Source organism: Pituophis catenifer, unplaced genomic scaffold, assembly GCF_029215685.1.
Source record: "Pituophis catenifer annectens isolate HBS135680 unplaced genomic scaffold, rPitCat1.0.hap2 SCAF_1, whole genome shotgun sequence".
NCBI lineage: Eukaryota > Metazoa > Chordata > Lepidosauria > Squamata > Colubridae > Pituophis > Pituophis catenifer.
The window spans coordinates 273,649,489-273,670,629 of NW_027256881.1; the positions used below are offsets into that span (position 1 = coordinate 273,649,489).

At 37.5% G+C, this 21,141-nt stretch overlaps 1 protein-coding gene across 3 annotated transcripts in view; it reads left to right on the forward strand.

Annotated features, from left to right (window-relative positions):
* TSPAN18 (tetraspanin 18) overlaps positions 1–21,141 on the forward strand; it is a 208,354-nt gene that overhangs the window by 105,226 nt on the left and 81,987 nt on the right. For all 3 annotated transcript variants that reach the window (XM_070936110.1, XM_070936123.1, XM_070936116.1), the window contains one exon: positions 7,742–7,871. The gene's annotated coding sequence lies outside the window, so the exon portion shown is untranslated. The remainder of the gene's footprint in view (positions 1–7,741; positions 7,872–21,141) is intronic.

Genomic DNA, 21,141 nt, shown 5'->3' on the forward strand with positions numbered 1-21,141 from the left:
ACTGGGCCCACCGTGCCAAAAGTGGGGGTCACACGTGGGGAGTCATGTGTGCATGCGTGGGGAGTGGGGTCATTGAATTATATGCATGCGTGGGGAGTGGGATCATTGAATTATGGGTGTGGGCACCTATGTGTGTGAACCTCCCCGCACCCCCCCCCCCCCGCTTTTGGCACGCGATGGTAAAAAAGTTAGCCAACTGGTCTAGGACAACTCGAATGGGGTGATAGGTCCCATTCTGGCCTTCCATATACATTGGGAGTATAATTCTCATTATTCTTAGCTGGCATGGAAATAACTGCAGTTGTCCAGATTATCTGAGAATTTGGGGATGTCCCTCCCCCAAATGTAAAAGGTTTGTATCTTTATGTAGAATGATGTAAAAGAATTGTTCATAAGCAAAAAAGTGAAAGGCTAGATACAATGGGAAAAACCATACCAAGAAATATTTAGGTATTATCACTGTGAGTCATGATATTATGCCTCTAATTCCATAAACATTTGTTTTTATGGTTGGTCACAAAGTCAGCTACATATTTAGAATAGATGTAGCATTTTTATCCACTTACTGAATCCTTCTCGAGGACCTGGAATAGGCAAATGTTGTCAGGATGGTGTTATACTGTATGTATCATCAGAATTTGTAATTTACTTTATCCGAGTAAAATGCCTGTTGCAATTGATTGACGTTGATTTTGTCAATGCCAGAGATGTTCAAGTAGTGTTCCAGTTGTTTTGTGATTGCACCCAAGATGCCTGTTACTGTTGGTACGATCTTTGATTTCTTTTGTCATTCTATTTCTCTCCATTTGTCTGCATTTCTGTCCAGTTCTTCCTCTTCTATTCTGCAGTCTCTAGGTATTACCATGTCCAGTATCTAAACTTTTTGTCTTTCTTATCGACAATTGTTAAGTCTGGGCCTGGAGTGATATGTGACAGATGCTTCCCTGTTTGAATTCCAAAGTTAACTTCTTCATTTTCTGATGACTTTGTCTGTTTTATGGTACCATCCGTTCTTGCTTGCAGGCAAGTGATATTTCTTGCCTTACTACAAAGCAGCATGAATTAAAAGTCCAAGATGTATGTATAGTATATATCCATGTACTAATGTAAAAATCTTTGTCCTCCTTCATTGAGAAGAAAAAAATATCTACAGTTAATAATCGCATGTGCAAACATAAACAAAATATTTTTCTCTCTATTTTTCCTGTTCTACCTGTTTCCAAATGGATAGAGTAGATTGTATGCTGTTGTACCTTGAGTTGTGATGGGAATGTATGCTTTCACAAATACACTTTCCTCCCTAACTACTGCAGAAGAACTATTCTGTGCACAGTTTGCAAATGTCTAAATTGTATCTTTGTGTCCCAGTACTTCATTTGTATGTATGGAGTGGGGGGAAGGGTGATCTTATGTTAAACCTGGTTTAATCAGATGTTTGCCTCATTTTTTGCCAAGGATGCTTCTTGATCTTGACATGGAGGAGAATTTCCTTTTCAGACAGGAAAAATGGATCACATATCATGAGTACCAGTGAAGATAAATTATGGGCTGAGGAACTCCTAGAAGAACCCTGCAGGACAGATGTTTTCAAAGGAGAGGTTACATATGGGAACAATGTTAGATTGCATCCATGATTGCAAAGAAATTATGTACTATCCTGGAGTCTCATTTGATGTCTGATGTGTGTGTGTGAGAGAATATATTAAATAGATAATGTTATTGCATTCTATTGTAAGTTGTTATTCAGACATTTTCAATAATGGAAGTACTAGTAGTAAGAAAAATAAGAAAGGAAAATCAAACTATTTCTTTAATTTGATACCTAAGAGAAAAGAAGCATTCTAGGAGAGTACTAAGGTCAATGGTACTATTGTCAAGAAGAATCAGCACAATTGTACTTCTTTTTGTTTCCCACAGGTAGGGACTGAGATAATTGGTGTATTGCCTTTTTTTTTAAAAAAAAGAAGTTATTTGTGACTGGGTAGTAGTTGACATAACGCTCTGGATCCTTGCAGAGATTTTTCAGGAAAATTTTTCCTTTAAAAATAGAGATGCCATTCCATAACTTAGTGCATACCCATTTCCTGGCCTGCCACTTATCAATTGGACTACTGTAATGTTGTCTGTATGGTGCTGCCCTTTAAGATATTTGGAAGATATACAGTAGCTGGTCTAGAATGTGGCACTATAAGAAGCTATGGTTGCACACTGGTATATCCATTAACACCACTACTGTTGAAGGTGCATGATCATTGGGTTTCAAGATACAGTTGGAGATGCTACTATAAAATACTATATTCCAATGATCTCTGCCCGTTCAACAAAATTAAAGTATTCTGACATGCTCCATATCCCTTCTATTAAATGATATCATTTTATGAAACCAAGGAACGATGTATTTTTGCTGTGCCTACTTTGTGGAATAGCACCCTCCTTTTAGAAGGGCCCTGAAGACTTGGTTCTTATCTCTGAGCCATTAATATGTGATATGTGATTTATTGTCTCCAGCACTGTATATATCTTTGCTTATTTTAGATAGATAGATAGATAGATGATAGATAGATAGATAGATAGATAGATAGATAGATAGATAGATAGATAGATTGATAGATAGATGATAGATAGAATATTCTATTTGTTATTAGCTGCCTAGAGTTGCTTGGCAAGTATATGGCAAGTCCATAGACATTGAATAGATAAATATTTCTCAGTAGTTCACTAATAGCTTTTTGTCAAGAGGCAGGGAAATGCAGCACAATAAATACAGAGAACAATGCTCTCAGCATCCATCAATCAGCTAATGTGGGAGCATCCAAGCTGAGGCCCACAGGAATTGCTCATCCTTAGTATAAATAATGCTGAAAACTTTTGGGGGCTTGTCTAAGATCAGTTCCAGGAATATGGATAAAATCATGTCATCTACTAGGTAATAATTCCCTTCTTTTTATTGTCAGGTGGAATATTATAAATGTTAATAGAGTCACATGTATGTTTGTCAAGATGTAATCTGAGGTTTATTCTGTACTTTCCTGCTTGCACATTTTGAAGCCTCACACACTGGGAATAGAGGAGGGTTCATTTTGTTTATGTAGGAAAGCGATTATTATAACCAGTTTCTATGACATGGATCATCACATTAAGCACTGGTCATCTTTCTCCAGTGCCAGAGATATTGTCTTTTGGCTGGTCAGTGTAATAATTGCTGCACAGCACTGAGTAACAGCTAACAAATGCTGCTCCTGTTACTTAATGGCATAAATGAAATAATAGTGGTTTAGAATACTCTCCAACCAGTTTTGTTATTCCCTGTTAAACTGCTAAAGAAGTATGGCATCAACATATTTGAGGGAAGCTGAGGGTTTGCAAAAACACTAAAAATCTTCTGAGGTAATGAATTGCATCTTCTCATATCCTGTGAGAATCAAGCTACATTCTCTTTATATGTTCCATAGCTTTTTTTTCCCTGTGCTTCAGGAAATCATGTACAGAAAGCAATATTACCGATTTCTAGTAAATGAAAGGCTTCTACAAGAAGTGGATTCAATCCCATTCTTACAGCATAGCTGTTCTGCCTATTACACATATTGCTTGGTTCAAAATGAAACAAAACTCAATAGAATCAGTTACTGTACAACTTGATAATTATTTACAGCAGCCTTCCACAAACTGGTACCTTCAAATCAGGGGTGAAATGCTCCCGGTTTGAACCGGGTCACCTGATCCAGTAGCGATGGCTGCGGGTGGTTCGGAGAACCGGTAGCAAAAATCCCTGCCCCCCCCATGCCCAACTAAGCCTCGCAATCATCAGAGGCTGTTTTTTTTTATTTTTAAAAGCATTTTTTCTACAACCACTTCGGCCGAAAAAATGCTGTTAAAAGTAAAAAAAAAAAAAAGCCTCTGATGATCGTGCGGCTCAGCTGGGATCGTCAGAGACTTTTAAAAGCATTTTTTTACAACCTCTTCTGCCAAAGAGGTTGTAGGGAAAAAAATGCTTTTAAAAGCCTCTGACAATCCCAGCTGAGTTGCTTGATTGTCAGAGGCTTTTAAAAGCAATTTTTTTTCTGCAACCTCTTCGACTGAAGAGGTTGTAGAAAAAATGCTTTTGAAAGTAAAAAAAAAAAAAAAGTTGGCCACGCCCACCCAGTCACATTAACCCCTCACACCAAGCCATGCCCACAGAACTGGTAATAACAAATGTTACATTTCACCACTGCTTCAAATATTGTATTTTAGTTTAGGGGTGAAATTCACTTACCTTCCCTACCAGTTTGTAAATGTGTGTGCACGGTGTTCTTGCTTCGCTCGCTCGTGCTGTTTTCCGTGTATGCACAAAGCCTTCTGCACATGTGCAAAGCCTTCTGGCCATGTGCAGAGGCTTAAAATCATTGCAAAAAAGCAACGTCATGACGTCCGCATGGGTGGCCGGAGCTTCCCGCAGCTGCCACTACCGGTTCGCCCGAGCTGAATAGAACCGGATTAATTTCACCCCTGCTTTAGTTCCCGTAATCCTTAGCTATCATAGACAATGGCCATGGTGTTTATGGACCTTGGTGTTTGAAGCAGTGGTGGGTTGCTACCGGTTCACACTGGATCAGACGAACCGATAGTGGCGGCGGTGGGAGGCTCAGCCCACCTGCCCGGATACTTCTGCGCATGTGCAGAAGCGCCCCGCATGCCCGCACCATGAACAAACTGGTAGTGATGGGATTTGGAACCCACACTGGGCTTGAAGGCCAATATGTTTCATTTATCTTTTGTTGTTATAGTTGCATACCTGAACTAAATAGAACAAAGCATAGGAGTACAGTGTAATTTTGGGAAATAAATGAGTCAAGGTTTTTCAGAATAAAGTTAATTCATCAGAAATAATATTGTGTACCTAGTAGGCCTCAGAAAGTGTCTTCAAAATTGATTGGGCATCTATTTTGTGTGTGTGCATGTCAGTGTGTTGGTATTGTAAGACATTTCAGCACTCTTTAACTCATATGATTTAGTCTAGACCAGTTATAAATCCATTTTAGTCTCAGATGAATTGCCTTAGCCTACATTAATACAAAGTTGAAATAAATATAATAGTAAAGTATGGAAGTATGATATTAAATTACATTTCCCAAATATGGAATGCATTATGAAAAGCTTTTATTTACTTATTAATTATGTTTTGATGCTGCCACAATTAATAAAAACACTTAGCATAAACTGTCTTACATAAAACAAGTATAAGTTAAAATATCCCTAATGAGAATAAAACAGCCATTGCAACCACACAGAAAGAAAAACTGTACAATTCTGTTTGGCGCTTAGTCTCTATCCTTGGAACATCACAGGGGTGAACTACCTTACACCAGCTGACTAGCAGCGCTTGGGTTGCTGGCTCTTCCAGGTGCCTTCATCAGTCTCATTTTGCCTTATCTCATGTTGCGTTGCCTCACTTCTGGCCAGCATTCCAGCATTGGCTTCTGCTCTCTGTGCACACACGAACGCAGCTAGCTTTTCCCACCAAAGTGGTACCCATTTATCTACTTGCAGTGTTGCTTGCTGAAAGTGCTAGGTGGGCAGGAGCTAGGGAACAAACGACAGGAACCAGGCTCAAACTTCTGGAGCCTAGACCATTTCTAGCTGGTGGTTCCAGTATCATTAAGCCAATTGATCAATCAGAGCTGGAAGGGACCTTGGAGGTCTTCTAGTCCAGCTCCCTGATCAAGCAGAAGACTCTATACCATTTCAGACAAGTGACTTTCCAGTCTCTTAAAAACTTCCAGTGATGAAGCACACACAACTTCTGAAGGCAAGCTGTTCCACTTGTTAATTGTCCTCACTGTTAGTAAGTTTGTCCTTAATTCTAGGTTGCTTCTCTCCTTGATTAGTTTCCATCCATTGCTTCTTGTCCTGCCCTCTGGTGCTTTGGAAAACAAATAGACACCCCCCCTCCAAACAGAATGAACTAGCAATTAAGGTTGTCAGGACTGCATTGTGTCAATCATGTGTAGATTTCCCTTGTATGCTAAATAATATTGAACCTGGGACTCGGAGAATAATTATGTACACGGAAAGAAATTTGTATTAAGAATGGATACTGTTTGGGTAAACTTTTCTAAAAATGAAAGGATGAATTTAGAGTTAATGATAAGAGTAAGGATTGAATTAATCCTTTATCAACAACAAATGGATGTTATCCTATTTGGTTGATTGAAATTTATAGGCTTGGCATGCACCAGGTTCTTTCGATTAAATGATGCTACCTATCAGGAGCCTGGAAGCACAATTTTCTTGGTAGCAGAGCTCTTCTCCCTGGAATGAACTCCTTCTGAGATCTGAATTGCTCCCAGTGTTGTATTGTTTATTGTTATATTGTTTATTATTACTTTATTTTACTTATTTTATACGTCTTATTGTGTTCTCATGTTTTAGTTGTTGTCAGTCTCCCAGAGTCTTTGAAAACTGGGCACTATGCAAATTGCTTGCCTACAGAAACACACTGTTTAGAATGAATTCTTTTGCTGTTTATTTCCAATCACTGTAGTGAACAGAACATAGAGATAAAAATAGAATAACTTTATTATCACTTTAAATGTACACTAATCGGCATACATTAAAATGAAATTGTGTTGCATGCAGCTCTCAAATGATCACTACCTCCAATATGCACTGCATAAACATGACAACATAAATAATTAAATAGAAAATTATGCATATACCCACATACCCACATATATTATATGATATATATTATATCATATAATATAGGTCGGATGTATGCATGTACATGGCGAGAAAAAATTAATCTTGCGAGTTTACCAGATGGATGGCATAGGGAACAAAGCTGTTACAGAATCTGGTAGTCCTGCTAGAAATACTTTGAAACCTCCTGTCAGAAGGGAGCAACAGAAACAGACCTTAAAGTCGGTGTGTGGGGTCTCTAACAGTGCTTTGAGCTCTAAGCACATGGCACTTATAAGCAGTATCCTGAATAACAGGAAGTGAGCTTCATATAATCTTCTTGGCTGTCCTTACCACTCTCTGTATGGATCGTCTATCTGAGGCACTGCTGCCACCAATGACCAAGCAGTCATTATTATTATTACTGTATTTTTATTCTGGTTGCTGTTTATATGTCACTATGTTAATTAAATCAGCTTATTGTTGTTTGTGTTCCATTTTTAAAATAAATCATAATATCATAATAGGAAAAGCCGACTTTCAGTTTCCCCATGATATCTTTAGAGACAGAATTCTTTTTTTTTAATCTTTCTTTTTAGTTACATCTTCTTCCCTCTCTGTTTTTTTTTTTTAAACTCACTTTCTTTTGAATCAATGCCTTTTAAACAGAAAGGTCTGTTGGGAAAGTAGTTGGAAAAGAAAGGTGGCGATAAAATCTTTCAGCTTTTATACCAATATCAAGATTTGCTTTGGAAAGTTTATAGTGTAATAGCCCATGAGATTGAAGGCTCTTAAACAGTGGAATCCCAATTTTGTGACAGTTCTTTCACATTTTTTAAAAATTCCAGCTTTATTACTTTTATATGTAACTCAAGGTTGTGAACGTACCTAATATTCCTTCCTCCGCCTATTCTCCCCATAACAATAGGTGAGGTGTGTTGGTCTTAGAGAGAATGACTGGCCAAAAATCAGCCAAAGAGCTTTCATGCCTAAAGCAGGACTAAAACCCACAGTCTCCTGGTTTCTATGCAGCACCTTAAACACTATATCTTCTTTTTTCCTTCCCATTTATTCCCAACAGGGCAATGCACTATTGCTTATGCTTGCTGATGTAGAGTCTACTGTTCAATCCATGTTTATATCAGTTGGACTTGAGGAAAAGAAGAAATATTTAACTTGAAAGTCAAAATTATCTGGCTCCCAAGGTTAAGGTAAGAGATGGCAGCTCAACTTTTGCTCTTAGGCTTTTAAAGATTGTCCTGTTTATGCTGATGCATCTTTATCACATAAAATGCAACTGCTTGTAAACCTTTTAGGTCTACACCCACAGCCAGAAAAAAAAAGGACAAGTATAGATATGTGTTTATGAAACATACATCACTGTTCATTTATATAAACAGTAACTTTTCATTAAAAGGTAAAGTAAAGGTTTCCCTATCCAGTCATATCTAATTCTAGGGTGCGGTGCTCCTCTCTGTTTTTTAACCAAGGGAACCACTGTTAACCAAAGACATTTTCTGTGGACATGTGGCGAGCATGGCTATATACCCAAAGTGCGCGGAACAGTGTTACTTTCTCACAGAAGTGATACCTATTTATCTTCTCTCATTTGCATGCTTTCGAACTGCTAGGAGGGCAGAAGCTGGGGCAGGAATGGGAGCTCACCTTGTTTTGCGGTGCTTGGGTTTCCAGCGGACAAGCTCAGTGTCTTTAATTAAAAAGTGCTACATTTTGCTTACCTAACATCAGACTGATCTGATGGGTTTTGTACTGGAGTAATTTATTGAAATAATTTATTTAATGAATTGTGTGGTGTTTGTCGTTATACATGGCTTCCTCTATTTTCAGTCTTTTTTTCCCTGACACTTCATTTCTGACACATTGGCGCAGTGGTTAGAGTGCAGACAGTCAAGCTTCTACTGACTGCCAGCTGCCTGCAATTTGGCAGTTCAAATGTCACTAGGCTCAGGATTGATTCAGCCTTCCATCCTTCCAAGGTGGGTAAAATGAGGACCCAAATTGTTGGGGGCAATATGCTGATTATGTAAGCTGCTTAGAGAGGGCTGTAAAGCACTGTGAAGTGGTATATACTGTAAGTCTAAATGCTATTGCTATTCCTTTCTCTTTTTGCCAGAAAGAGACAGACAGATCTTGGTAGATATCTGAACAGACCTACTAGATTTTAAATGAGACCAAAGATCACATGAAATTAAATCTAGGGTCACATGTGGCTTAGCAGATACAAATAGTTCTCTGGAATATGAGCATATCTTTAAAAAATAGTCATTTTAACTGTGTGGAAAACTCAAGGGGAACAATGAAGTTCCATTAATCTGTGCTAGATTTCTTATTCTTTTGTTCCTTCTTTCCATGTCTGTATTGGTTAACCACAGCAAAAATGTTTTCTATATTATTTCTTCTTGATTTTTCCTGGGATTCTCCCTTGGGAATTTTCCTTGTAGATAATATTTTCTGTCAGTGTAGAAGCATTAATGCTGCTGTTTTCAACAAAGGGAAACAGTAGGAGTTTGCTATCTAATATTTACATGCATAGATTTTTTAGCATTTTTAATGGCAAAATTGTAGTACTGCTTTAAGATCCCTAAAGGCTAGGCATTAAACAAAATGGCGTTTTCTAGTTTTTTTTCTCAACAATGATTCTGTGACAAGTTACCTCTAGCAGCAGAGGGAGCAAATTTTGACTTTTATCAAACACGTATTTGATACTGGTGTCTTCACATTTGTTTTGTTATTGCTGAAAAATGTATTCTGTTAATATATGGCTTGTCTTAAAAGAATAATGTGAACCTCAAAAGCAGTGGTGAAATCCAATTTTTATTACTAATGGTTCTGGGGGCGTGGCTTGGTGGGCATTGTAGGGGAAGTATACTGCAAAATCCCCATTCCCACCTCACTCCAGGGAAAGGATACTGCAAAATCCCCATTCCCACCCCACTCCAGGGGAAGGATACTGCAAAATCCCCATTCCCACCTCACTCCAGGGGAAGGATACTGCAAAATCCCCATTCCCACCCCATTCTGGGGCTAGCCAGAAGTGGCATTTGCCGGTTCTCTGAACTGCTCAAAATTTCCTCTACCAGTTCTCCAGAACCTGTCAGAACCTGCTGTATTTCACCCCTGCTCAAAAGTTATTTGGGAAAAGAGATCAATTTTACCAATCTTATTTTCCTGATCATTTCCAACAGGGAAAGCATCCAGCACATTTTCTTTCTTTCAGCTGGTCCATGTGCAAATTGTGGGTTGTGTGTGTCTGGGGTGGGGGTGGGGGAATCAGCCACCCAAGTCGGAAAAATAGCCGGGACACGTGAATGAGACTTGGTACAAATTTGCACTGAGAGTGAAAAAGCCCCTTCATTTCTAAAAGCTACAGATCAATTGATCATGTGGCTGTTTGTGATGCGCTACTCCAACCGCACAGCAGGCTCCATGGGAGTGCTGTGGTCATCTTCTCTGCTAGATGAATGATTTCTTTCTTTCTTTCTTTCTGTATTAGGGCTCTTAAAATAATTGGCAATTTCAGAGATGTTTAAAAAGGATCCATGAGTTCCCTAAAGCAAGCCATGAACATTTAAAGAATCTAAGTGAAGGCATGTTTTAAGTAAGGAGATCTTTGGGGATAAAGACTAAAAGGAAAAGTAATATTTAAAAAAAAATAATTGAAATGTATCATGCCCAAAAAATTCTACTGCCTTAGAATGAGCCTGGAATGACAGTAATTTGAATAATTTTCTATTATGAAAATGCATTTGTGATTGAGCAGTGTAGAAATATCTCAGTAAAACAATTGATATTGTCAAAATAGAATTTGTAAACTAAAATCCGTTACAAATCAAACACTTTTGCTTTTGGTGGGAGTGAAGGGTAGCCATATAAAGCTCTCCCATTAAAGTAAATGAAATTTTAAAATAATAATTTTGAGTACACTCATGCCCATAGTTTGATGCAATTTTAAGCTCACTAATGCTAAAGCTATGAAGTATAGGCAGGCTTTGTGTATGGAAGTTGAAATGGAGATACATCACTTCAGTAGTCTAAAAGGTGCTTTTTAGAGGTGCTGTCCAGAGGCAGCTGGACTTTCTGTTTTTTCTTTGAAGACACTTTGTTTCTCATCCAAGAAGCTTCTTCAGGTCTAACTGGATGGTGGGGAATGGAGTGACCATCCAGCCAAAGCTGATGAAACTTATTGGATGAGAAGTGAAACGTCTTCAAAGAAAAAACAGAAAGTCCAGTTGGCTCTTGAAAAAACCATCTTTGGGACAATTGAAGTGATGTATCTCCATTTCAGCCATGACCTGGATGACTGAGAATCTCCATAGACATCACTTTAGTGCTTGGCTTATCCAATCTAGTTACAAATATTGTATATTCTAAAATACAGTTAGTCCTTGATTTATGGCCACAATTGGGACCAGAACTTCCATTGCTAAGTAATAAAATTGTTGTGAGTTATCGTGTGACTGTGCCCAATTTTACTACCTTTTTTTGCTGTTGTTCAGCGAATCACACAATTTTTAAGCAAATCACACAGTTGTTAAGGAAACCCAACTTCCCTCATTGATTTTGCTTGTTGGAAACCAGCTGGGAAGATCACAAATGGTGACCACATAACCCTGGGATGCTTCAACCATCATAAATACATGCTGATTGCCAAGCATTTGAATCACAATCGCATGACTGTGGGGATGCTGTGACTGTCATAAGTGTGACGACCAGTCACAAGTTACTTTTTACAGTGTTACCTTAATTTCAAATGGACGCTAAGCAAAATGGTCATAACTTGAGAACTATTGTAGGATTCCCTAATTTTTTCTCCATATAGATTGGGACTATAATTTGTAGAATTTGGGCTTAATCAAAGCCTGTTGTCCACTTTCCGTGAATTGCAAGGTTAATGCACTTAGAAGCCACCAGTTTGGGGAAGGCTAATCAAAGCCCATAGCTACTACACTTCCTGACAAAGTCAGTGAGTGTTTCTGGAGTCTGTACTTAAACAGAGAAACATATAGATGAAACTATCTTGAGTTAATGTCCATTAAATGCTACAGTCCAATCTTAAGAGATGTCCATTAAATGCTACAATCCAATCGTTCTATTCAGTCTTGAACAATAATGATTTACCTCCTTTAATTTTACAGTGCATTATTAGTGTTCGACATCAGGCTCATACATCTTGTAGAATGATCAAAAGTAGTTTGATGTTTGCTTCAATTTTGTGCCCTTGTATTCAATTTAAGATAATTAGAAAAGATCATTTCTAATAAAGCATGTATAGCAGCCTTATGATTATGTAGCTCCGGTAATACACAAATGTTCTTTTTGTACTGGAACTTTCACTTTTCTTCTCTGGGTCATGCTTATCCATCTGTTCTGGGAGTGGCTAGTGGTTTTTATAAAATTAATTCTTTGATTAGGAATAGATCATGGTGCTGTGGACATGGCCTGGCTCTGAAAATGTCTCATTTCATTCGGAACACTTTGTCTAGAAGAACACAAACTGTTTCTGATTTAGAGGAACAACTTCCAAGGAATTGTCAGATCATGAAAGAGGGATGGGGTGTTCTTGCATGGTCCAGAGAATAGGTATTCTAAATTGCCCCAGCATGTTCAATTCCCAGAATGTTAGATTTGTACACATATTTGGTAGGTAGAGAAAATACGGATCATGGAGGTATTACGATTTGCTTTAGCAAAGTGAAGAGGCCACCTGATTTGCCTCAGTGAAATAACTCGGCTTGCTTCGAACAGTTTTTATTATAAGATTATACTAATACAGAGGTGTCAAACTGGCATCCAGTGGGCCAGATACATCACGCACAGGCCATGCCCACCCCAGCTCTGCAAAGGCAAAAAATGTCACGATACATCACAATATGTCATGTGACGCGATTGAGTTTGACACCCATGTACTAATAGAATCTTACAAGTTTAAATGCAGAGAGAGAGAGAGAGAGAGAGAGAGAGAGAGAGAGAGAGAGAGAGAGAGAGAGAGAGAGATATGCCTCTACTTTCCAGAGAACATCCATCTCTTCTGAGTGCTTTCTCTACCTCCATTCCTTCTGTGAGCCAAGATATCTCTTTTCTGATCATTGCCCTGGTTGTGTCTCTTCCTCCTATTTCCCAAAGTTATTCATACAGGCTATTAAACGGTCCTGAATAATTTTTGGTATGCAAACACAGAAATCCAGGCTTCAGTAATTGCTGCATGATTTTGCTGAGTTCCTCACAAGGGGGTCAAGCTACATAATTTTGGTATATACTCAGCCTTCAGTATGTGCCAAAGCCACCCTAGAGAGCTTTCAGCCATTGCTATAGAGAAAGGTTTCTCTCAGTCTTTTTCAAGTGCACAGTTATAGAAGAGAAGGCTGTTAAGTGGCTATAAAGAAGACTAAGATAAAGCAGCACTGCTTTGCTTTGCCCTAGGAAGTGAGAAAACCACATTTCTTCTGGAAACAACTTCAAGTAGCTGCTCTATTTACAGCGCTCTATCTGCTTCATTTAATAGATTTCACCCAAGTTTAGTCTAAAATTTGCTTAGAGTAAGGCAAATTCCATCAAATGAAATGGAAAATTTCAAATGGATGTATTTATGACTGACCTACAAGTTGGGAATGCTTAAAGGATTTTCTTGTGTACTTTGTGCCATCTAAACACATATGCTTACAAAGTGAGATGGATTACAGAACAGATTAGCATATGTACTGAGTTAAATTAGCAGCTTTTAATAATAGTAACCTTCTGAGGACTTACCCAAGGTTAATTAAACCTGTGACTAAGTTTGCTTGGATAAGCTTAAAGTAATAGAAAGCGTTATGGTGTGACTGATTTGTTAAGAAATTGCATAGAGTAATGCTTTTATCTTCAAAGGATCAATCTCAACATTTATGTTCAGATTATCAAAAATTTAAGTATGAATGTGCAAAGTAAACCAGTGTATTTTTAAAATATCCCTCCGATGTACACGGAATTGATCATCATTTTCTGCTGCAGTAGGTGTTGCCAATTACAACGGAGTCACCAATGTGCTGAGTAGAATGAAGAGGATTGAAACTGTGTGAAATCATTAGGGAATTGAGCTGTTTCTAGTAGGCTCTTCAGAAATCCCTTGTAATTTAAAAAGGAATGATTGCTTCATAATAACAAGATGGGTCAGGTGCCTGTTTCCAGCTATAGAAAATGATAAAATCTGAGCCATTCAGAACAGTTGGTTCCTTTGTCTACTGCAGAAAACCTACAGTGACAAGGCAAGGAACTGGAACAAAATAAAGGTTAGTCTATAGTTGCCTGTACCTAATATGGAAGGTGTAGGGCAGCGGTGGGTTTCAAATTTTTTTACTACTGGTTCTGTGGGTGTGGCTTGATGGGTATGGCATGGCTTGGTGGGCGTGGCAGGGGAAGGATACTGTAAAATCTCCATTCCCTCCCCAATCCATTGGAAGGTTACTGCAAAATCCCCATTTCCTCCTGATCACCTGGGACTTGTGAGGTAGAGAATAGATGGAGGTGGGGCCAGTCAAAATTTTTACTACCGGTTCTCCGAACTACTCAAAATTTCTGCTACCAGTTCTCCAGAACTGGTGAGAACCTGCTGAAACCCACCTTTGGTCTAGGGTATGGGCCAAAGATTTATAAGATTCTTATGATAGCATGTATTTCTCTCCCCCCCCCCACCCCCGGATGCTGTGAGGTTGTATTAGTTGCAGGATCTTGGTTCCACCTTCATAATTTTGCTGAAATATAACTCTCTCCATCAAGGATGAGAGGTATAGACTAGGAACATCTGGAAGATGCCAGCCCATACTGTATGTTGTTCTGGATCATCATACTTTCAGATAATGGTAGTCTGCAATAGAATTCCCATGGGTCATTAAAAAAAACGAGAATCTGAACATTATTCTTTATATCCCCACTTTCTTTTCTTCATACTTTGCCATTTGGAAGTGGAACTCTGAAAATGGTGTGATTTGGTGGCTGTCTAATTGTCTGAATGCTCTTGACTCTGAAGGATTTTGCTCTCCAGGTGCGAAATCAGCCCCTCTCATTTGAGTCTGCCACATTTTGTCCCTTCAAAGGTAGGCTGCTGCAGTGTTTGAACAGCTAGCTGAAGTCATTACATTCAGTGACATTTTAACTGTGGTTACTTGTCTAGACTGAAGTACTGTAAGTGATTTGAAAGGATGAGAAGACCTAGGGGGTCAGAAAAAGAAATTGATAAATCAATTGAGACCAAGGATTTGTACATTCAAAACTGTAGTAATGGGGGGTGGAGGGCTGGGCTGCTGTGAGCATAGCTAGTAGGGGAGGTGAATTTCATACACAGGCATTCAGTTTACCTCAAGAATTTATTTACGTCCTTAAAATGTATTTAATTACTTATGTGAAACTAAAACATGTAACATAGATCAAGGATCTATGTTAGATCAACATATCAAGGCTGTTCATACAAAATGCCATAATAGAATTTAGGCTGGTAGAAATAGAAACACTTGATCATTTTTCTCTTTTCTCCTAGAAGATGAAAACTTTTGCTTTTTGTTTTCAAGTAAGTATAGTTTTCTGTTTATTTCCAAAATGCTAGCATATGCACAGTAGTGCACATTTGAAAAATCACCATTTTGTACATTCATTAGATGTTACAATTTTCTTGAATTTCCTCTTTTTGGCAACCAAGAATTTCTAAGATAAAGCTAATTGTTTCATGGATGTAGAGAGTTATAAAGCAGTATATAAGAGAGCTATGAAGCAGTATATAAGTCTTAAGTGCTGTTGCAGTGTTGATAAAACAGCCATGTGACCTTCATCTTGCTCCAGTTTTCAATTTCCACAGCTGAATGGGAGACTAGCATTCTCTCAAGATGATGTAGCAGCAGATAATGTAGGGAATATCTCTTCCCTCCACCCCACCCCCCCTTTTACATCATTCCTCCCTTGTAGATTATTGAGGTCCTGAGAGTCATAAAGCAAGAGGAGAGAAGTGATGGCCTGGCCCCATGCCTCAGCATCCCAAGACACTTGCATCTTCTTTTGGTATAACAGTAGCCACGAGTTGGCAGTTTTACAGTGTGATATTTGTTTGTCTTGTTGTTTTGTTATTATTTTCAAAGCAGAATTAAATCCCCATCTGTAGAGGCAATATTTATATTGTCTCTGCAGATGGAGAATCAATGTTTTAGCTATGAATGGAAACAATTAGTCCTGGCACATCCACATAGATTTAGTATCTTGAACAAGTTCGCATGTGTCTACTAATATTTCCTTTTTTTTAACCACTAACTTGCTGAGTAGTGAAGTGATAGTTTAAAGAATTCCAGCTGCACTCTGAGAATCTTCAATACTTCAGTATTTATCAGAAGAAGATTTGGTAATCTTAGACACAATGAGCTAAGATTGAAGTTGTATCCATATGTAAATAATTTACTGATAATATATAGTCAGTGCAATCTTTTTTGACAGTATATTCTGTCAAATATTTTTCATGGGGTACATTTTATGGGTCAAGGAGATTTTTAAAGTAGACTGATGTTTAAGATGAAATAAAGTCATTTAATTCATACTGAAGTAATCAGTGATATATGATCAACAAAAATGAAACCCCAAAGAATTATGGAAGATTGGCAGCTGTTCCATCTCTGAACACTTTATTAAACTCCCAAGTGAATTAAGAGTTGTCATGAATTATTGGCATTATTATTGGTAGTAATGGCCCTAAAATCATATTAGGTCACACTAAAATAACCTTATTTGTCATAACTACATTTTTGCTTTGGTACATTTTTTTTTCATGTTCTACCCGAGTTGTAAAACTCAAATATTGATTGTTACAAGTGTCTTAATTTCTATAGAATGAATTAGGATCATGGCCTACTTTTTTATGCCAAAGTAAAATAATGGTATTGCTTATTTTTAAATTGTGGTCATTCTTCATAGAAAATATAAGGACAATCTGAAATAATTCTATAATTAGAATTCATTGGACATAATATGTTTATGTCTGTTTGGAAATAAAGTGATAATATGTATCTGCAACTACATTAGCTTGTTGACTTTAAAATGTCTAATATCTTTAAAGTGAACTAAGCATACTGGAAACATGTGAAATATATTCCAGGCTTCTACATGAATATTTGATTAATGTTGTTCAAAAGAAAAGTAACAAACTGGAAAAAAAACTTAGTCTCATCCAGCCTAGGAAAGTTTTATGCCTGGTCTATCCCCAGATGTTGCTGGTGCTCCAATCAACGTCCGTTCCATCTCGACCCAGCCCTCTGACCACTCCTTCCCCAGATGCTGGATCGCCCTGACCTTGACCGACAGGAAGAATGCTATTATGTCTACTAACCCCCTCTCCTAAATCCCCCCTCCTACTTTCCCACACATGAGGACGTGGCAGCATTGAAGCTTCCGGCCTAATATGGCTTCCAAAGCTGACACTTTGCTTAGTGGGCAATGTATCAGACAGTTGTGAGGCAGAAACTTCTATGAGTCTTGCATCACACAACTAGAAACTGAATCTTTATTGACATCCATGAATGATAGGACACCTGTCAGTCAGATTCTAAACAGTTTAATGCTAATACAGAATTTATATCCCTGATTTACTGTTTACTTTCCCTCTGTCCTTCCTCTAACATTGTTTATCCCCAAAAGTAATAGAGTTATGGGTTTGCATGTAGGTAAGAAATCTGCTTCCTTGCTGTTAACTATCTTCCACCCGTTGCTCTTAGTAATCAGAAACTCAATTCCCACTTTCAGTATTAAACCTTAAGTGCTTTAAAAGTTGTATTTATTTTGTTATTTTCTCCTCTCCTTCACTTTAATGGTCCTATTTTCCTGGGGAAAGGACTGCAAGATTGCCTTTCCAGATAAAGTAACAACCTGGAAGATTTTAGAAGCTCCCATTTTTAAGGGTTCACTTAATGATATAACTCATTAACCTGCTTATGTTGCCTTTGTCTTTAATCTAATGCATTTTCTCATAGAGACAATCCATAATGAAGTCTTGGTGATGACACCACATGAGCAGCATTGGCTAGATACTATTTATGCAGTGGTAGATATATTTGCTGAGGTCTCTTTTACTACCATTTGAGCAAATTGAATTGTCATACCTTAAAGGAAAATTAAATAAGGGGACATATTTTGCTTCAAGAAGTAGTTTGGAGAGTTTATTTAAAACTTGATCAAATCGTAATACTCTTTTGTAGCTTTGCAAGGACCTAAAATTTAATATTATTTTTGTTTTGATGAAAGAGTAACCAAGAAGCTTTCTTATAACAAGTGGAATTGTTTTTCTTAGGGATTTCTTCTAACCAGCTAAGCCAGCTTACTTGTCCAAATCTAATTTATGAATTAGAAATGATCTTTCCTTTCTATTTTGCAGTTCGCTAAGTTTTACCAGATTCCAAAATGTATACCAAAATTGTGGGGATTTTTTTAGGATGAAAATTTTAAAAAACAAATTTATGTTTTAGTGCGCAGAAAGACTGTATAGTAACATGTATACCAAATATTTTAAAAATACGAAACTAAAAATTAAAGCCCTAAAGTGTGTGTTTATGTGTATGTATGACATAAGCAGACTGATTTGGAATATTAACATATTGACGAATAAACAAACTTAGATTGGTTTACGTTAAAAATGTACTGATATATCCATTCCTTGAAGTTTTTTTTTTCCGGATCTTTTTCCAGATCTTTTTTCCACTGTATCACTCAAAATTCTTTAATGAAGCCGGATTGGTTAAGGTGCCTAGAAACTAGGAGACTGTGAGATCTAGTCTCTCCTTAGCCAGCTGGTTGACTTTGGATCACTTACTTTCTCTCAGACCAACTACAAGGTAGCTGTAGTGGGCGAAGCAGTAGAAAGAAGGCATTGTGTATGTTCTCTGCCTTGAGTTACTTGTAAAAGTTGGTGGGGTAAAAAAATATAGAAAATGGTGCTCAGCTCCAAAGCTGACAAATGAATGTGAGCATATGTGGCTTACCCATTGGAGCTTCCTTAAAGAAGGCTGCATCTTTTTTTGGGCTTTCACGGTAATCATACACGGTAATCCCAGAATTACATGTTTGAAACAAGGATATGTCAACAGGATGCACCAAAGTGCTTCAAGAAAAGGTACAGCTTCTTTGAGGAGGCAGCAGCATATATTTGCATAAAGTCTCTGAAGTAGCTTTTTAACTTCTGAAACAAAAAAACAACCCAGCTGTCTTTTAATATTCATAAAAATTCTCTTCAGTACCACTGCAAAAACAGTGGTAAACATGAAACCACATTTAAAGAGGACATGATCAAACACATGAAATCTCAAGAGAAGTGAATGATCAGAAAAATGCTGTTAAAATTGGGACAGCTTATACTCATTGTTCGAGGCAAGCAAGAATTGTTGAAATAATGTTTAATCCATTTGTTTTATTTATTAGGAATTATTAGAAAAATAATATTTATTCCCAGAAATATTTACCACAGGGAAAGTCAGGCACATTCTGACTTAGGTCTGACAGAACTATGCAACATTAAAGGAAGACAGAATCATGTTGAGTTCTTTTATTTGTTATTGTGCCAATGCAGAAGTAATGTGTCTTTTCATTAGGAAATGAAAATTATTTCCTGAAATGTAATTTGTTTTCAAATGTGGGTTCGAACTCAACTTTTTGAAAGATGTATGTTGGAAGAAAGGAAGAAAAAGAAATTACAGTTTTTCTAACAATTGGTTTCTACCTCTTTTATGTTTCTGCTTTTCAGATCACTTGGAGCATTGATCACTTTTTTTAAAAAAAAAGATTAATTTTTAATTTCATTTTATAACCTCGACCATTTTTGTGTATATTCTATAATCTGAGAGTCAAGGAACTCCAATTTACTGGAAAAAGGACTAGATGACTGACATTGCTTTTATGTTCTATATTTGGATATGAGGGAATCCTACTATTCATTTAGCATAGCTGTCCCCCGAGAATCTTAAGGCTACGCATCTCAGTTCTCATTCCTGACATAATGTATTCAAGAACTGTTTGTGGCTGATTTTAGTGAAGGCTGTCCTGGGGATAGATTATACCTGATGTTTTTTTTACAAGACATTCATTTTATTCAACTGTTATGAACTCCTCCTTCTCTCCTGGGTCACACACAAGCAGGTCTCCATGACACACTATATCATACTTGAAAGATTCCTTTGAGATGAAACATATCCTTTTTCCCAGACATCAGTCTTATCTTTACATTAAGGGTCTTCCCCCTCCCATGTATTCGAGGTCCCTGTTATAGACAGTAGGCAGCCTAATGGCTAAATCAAGTTTGCTTGCAGATATGGTTGATGTAGCACCAAATACGCTCTGAGAATCACATTCAGTCCAGTGTGAAAATTTCTCAGAACAAATGCAAGGAAGAAGATGTTAAACAATGTTGTGTGTGATATTTCACACTTAGGGAGAGAGTAAGAGTATGCAAATAAGAGGTGGGGGTGAAATAACTTTCCACTCCACATGACCACAGTGACTGGAGCATAAAATGCCTCAAATTTTTTAATGATAGCCTGTTTCTCCCAAAATAAGACATCCCCTGATAATAAGCCCAATCGGGCTTTTGAGTGCATGGCAATAAGGCCAAACACTTATTTCAGGGTTCATAAAAATATAAGACAGGGTCTTATTTTCTGGGAAACACGGTAAGTATTTAGCCCCAATATTTTAAAAAGTGTTCTTCAGTTGCTGATAATATACTCGTTAATCTAAACTCAGATTTAAAGTAAAGATGACCATGGGTTCCTAGTCAATGGCTATTAACACTGTACTGTACTGTGCAAGGATGATCCAATACTTATAGAGGTAAAAAAGGAATTCAAACTATAGTCATTACAACAAACCTCAATGAACAGAGATGAATAAACTGAAGATGCTATATAATAAAAACAATAAAAATGACTGCTTTAATTGAAATCCATGGGAAGGGAATAATTCTTTTTAGCTGCTCTATATTCATCGCTTTACCACCTCTGGCACAATTACAGAGGTATAGGAAGAGTCAGTAAACTATTTTTAGCATGCTGGATTATGTTGGGTTTTTTTTATTCTAAGTCAAAAAAGGCCTATGCCACACCATTCCTCTGAAATAAATGTCTTGGTACAATCTCTTAAACCACCAGATCTTTGTATTCTACAAGTAGTCACTCTGAGGACTGGTATCTCTCGTGACCTGTTCTAACACAATCAATGTTTCTCAATGTTTCTGCATTCCCCCAACTTTTCTTATGACTCAAAGTCTTTTCATGTGAATTTAGAGATTTTACAGGAAGAAGAGCAGAATATGCCCCAATATACAAATGAAACTATTCCCAATTTCACTCTATGTGAAATGTTTAGGTGAACTAGCATGGACATGGGCTTTAAGATGTATTAAATTAAGACACCTGTGCCAGATGCCTTTAAAAGTTTATTGTTCTTTTGTATTCCACAAGCAGTAGCAAT